Source organism: Plectropomus leopardus, chromosome 13, assembly GCF_008729295.1.
Source record: "Plectropomus leopardus isolate mb chromosome 13, YSFRI_Pleo_2.0, whole genome shotgun sequence".
Classification (NCBI taxonomy): Eukaryota; Metazoa; Chordata; class Actinopteri; order Perciformes; family Serranidae; genus Plectropomus; species Plectropomus leopardus.
The window spans coordinates 6,793,344-6,796,502 of record NC_056475.1 but is presented as its reverse complement, the minus strand read 5'-3'; positions in this window follow the sequence as shown (position 1 = coordinate 6,796,502).

Sequence of the window (3,159 nt, the reverse complement as noted above, 5' to 3'; positions counted from 1 at the left end):
TTCCTTCAAAAAACAGCAAAGGCTCACATTTCCGCCTCCGGCTTGCCGTAGTTCCGTGCACTCGCAATGTTGTGGGGAAATGTAGTTCAACTTGACTAACTTGTTTCCTCATTTCTATTTAGTTGACTGTCATGAATGCTTTAACTTTATTACTGTTTTAAGTTTTGTTAACCCTGTTTTTGCAATAAAAGTTCCTGAAAATTAGCACACCAAAATGTTTTGTTCTTTTGTTTGTTAAAAAAAAAAAAGAAATGACCAAAAATGGCGATAATAAATGATTTACTTTACTTTAATTTAATTTAATTTTAATTTAATAAGTAAATAATATTAAAAATAATAATTCCCATATCCCAGATTAGACATGTTATTTGGTGTGTTTTTTGTTTAATACTTAGAAATCTGTGATAGGTTTTAATAATCATAGACTCTCTGGTGTATATTTTGGTGCTTCACTGCTGTCTTTATAATTTCATAAAGTCATCAATGAAAAGGCTTTTGGCGCTCACCTTGTCCCCTCTGTAAAAATCAGTGCTATCACAAGTGTGGAAGCGGTCACAGCAGCTTTGACACTGAGGGCACTTCCAACCGGACAATGCACTGATCATGAAGCCTGTTGCATAGTGATTCTCACCAGCTCAAAAAGTCATTGACTTTGGCTCCACTTGTCTCTCTTTTGGTACTCTGACCAATTACTATTTATAGTTCTTCTGTAGGCAGTCGTTTTTCAGCTGAAGTGCCCCTGAGCAAGACAGAGAACCTATTAAGCATTGTAATGTAACTAAACTGCCGTTTTGCTGCTTTTGTTTGAAATTTTATGCAATTTCTGCTTCATAAATACAGTTGGATTTATTTGATCAGATACCCTGTGAATGACAGGGAGACAAGTGAAAATCTGATTTTCTCAGAGATCAATAAAGAATCCTGTAATAACCATTAATATGCTAATATAATTCAACCCAAATTAATCATATTAGAGTTATGGATAAAGAGCTGGAACTGTGTTAATCTTTTGATGACGTCTGCATGGATGAGTAATGAAGTTGTACTTTGTGATGGTGGACTTCACTGCTGCTCTGTGCTTTCCATTATTGAAGGCTTATTCTGAAAAGTTATTTCTGTTTCCAGAATAGTCCTGCGAGTACATCGCCCTAATGAAGATCCTCCACCTTACATACAATATGATGTAAAAATACTGTGCATGTTAAAGTTTACAGCAAAATAATGGACACTTGGACCAAGTACTTTGCAGAAAGGATCTCATAATAATGAAGCACATTACATGTCACATTATATCAACAGGGACTTCAAAACAATACCGGCATTTAAAGGGAGAATTCACCATATAATCAAAAGTAAATATTCTTTCTTTAAAAAAGGGATGGACTTATAAGCAAAAAACTGTGGTGTAAAAGATCCAGGTCCAGGCACTCAGGATGGTTTGAAGGCATAAAAGCCCTTTAATTCATGGGATAGAAACATTAAAAATACACACACTTAATTTAATCCGATCCATGTTGGTGCATTCTTTATGTTTCTAGCTGACTGCATTTTGTGTATGTGTGTGTGTGTGTGTGTGAAGGTAAAAAAAGAGAATTTGTTCAGATTTCAAAGGTTTAATGCTTGTGAAAGGTGTCAAAATGCAGCAGAAGAAAACTGATGACTATCCCGGTTTCAAAGGCCTTTTATGCTTTTCAAACCACAGTGAGTGCCTGGACCTAGATGTTTTTTAGATATAAGTTCCCCCTTGTTTAAAATCTTTTGGCGCTTTGAGCATCACAAGCTGAGTGCCATCAAGTTTCATTATATCTCTACGACCGATATCTCCAACAATAAGCAGTTGATGTCACTGAATTTGTACAAGATCAGTAAAAAGCCAAGCTAGGACCGCAGCACATAAATAATCTCCTCTACCTGTACTTTTTGGGTGAGGTAATGTAAAATAACACACAGGTAGTGAAGAAGAAAAAAGATTGAGATGAGTCATCCTTCTCACGCTGCTCTCAAAAAGCTAAATATGAACATATGTCCTCACCAAAGCGGTTCGATCCAAGTCTGCCGAACTGGCTATTAGCAGACTGAAAGGCTGTTATGCTGGCTGTTTTGTGAAGTCAATTTTTAATTCTCTGGAGAGAGAAATGTCAGTCACAAAAAGTGTTACTGGGAATCACAAATGGCAAAGAATCCCTGCTTTGATTAAAGTAAAAACTCTCTAAGTCACGTCTTCTCAAACTGTTTGATGAGACAGAAATGGAAATGTGGTCAAAATCATTAATTTTTAGGGGCAGCCAGAAGGAAAGAGATGAAAATTCAGAAGTTTGCATTGGAGTCCTTAAAAAGATTGACCTCAACAAGAGCATTCACAGACTCTCTGGGCTTCGGGTCGATAACATATTGAGAAAAGTGAAGAGGCAGCACCATCTCTGCTCTACCTTCACCATCTCTAGTGAGTACAGATTAATAATGCATGCCGCAGTTTCAAAAAAACTTCAAATGCCTTCGATATTTGATGTAGAAACACTGCTCAAAAAAGATGCACAACCCCGTGGTTCGTCAACACATCAACCCTTTGGAGAAAACAATGTCTCCGTCTCATTTTTACCGAATGGAAGAAATGTTGCCAAAGTCAGCCTCAATCACATTGAGCATTTCTCTCACAAACATACACCAGAGCCATTCCAGTCAACACATTTCAAACCCATTTCACACGTTAAAGTGAGTCCAGATTGGTGTCTGAGACGGTGTCAGCTACCATCAGCTGAAAACCTCCACATGCGGGAATTTTTGGTGAGAGAATGGTGTCAAATCTCTCCAACACCAGACACTCGTCTATGCCAAGACTCTGTGTAGCTGGTCTTCAGAAGCCAGTTGCCAAATCAAAGTGTTTTATTTTGGCAGCTGCACTCCTAAAAGTTGAACTTACAAGAACTTTTTTAACTCCCTCATGACTTTCTCCAGAGAAAATCATTTTTGGCCTGGTTAGGCTTTGACGTGAGTTATACCTTCAACCCCCTCTGGGAAATTCCTCAAGAAATATTTAATAATATCTCAAAAGGGTGCAATAGTATATGAAGTTATTACATCTGAATCCCTAAGTATTCAAGAAAGACTCCTCACACAGCCTCCTTCAAGGATTTGAACCATGAAAATACAGTTGGAGTA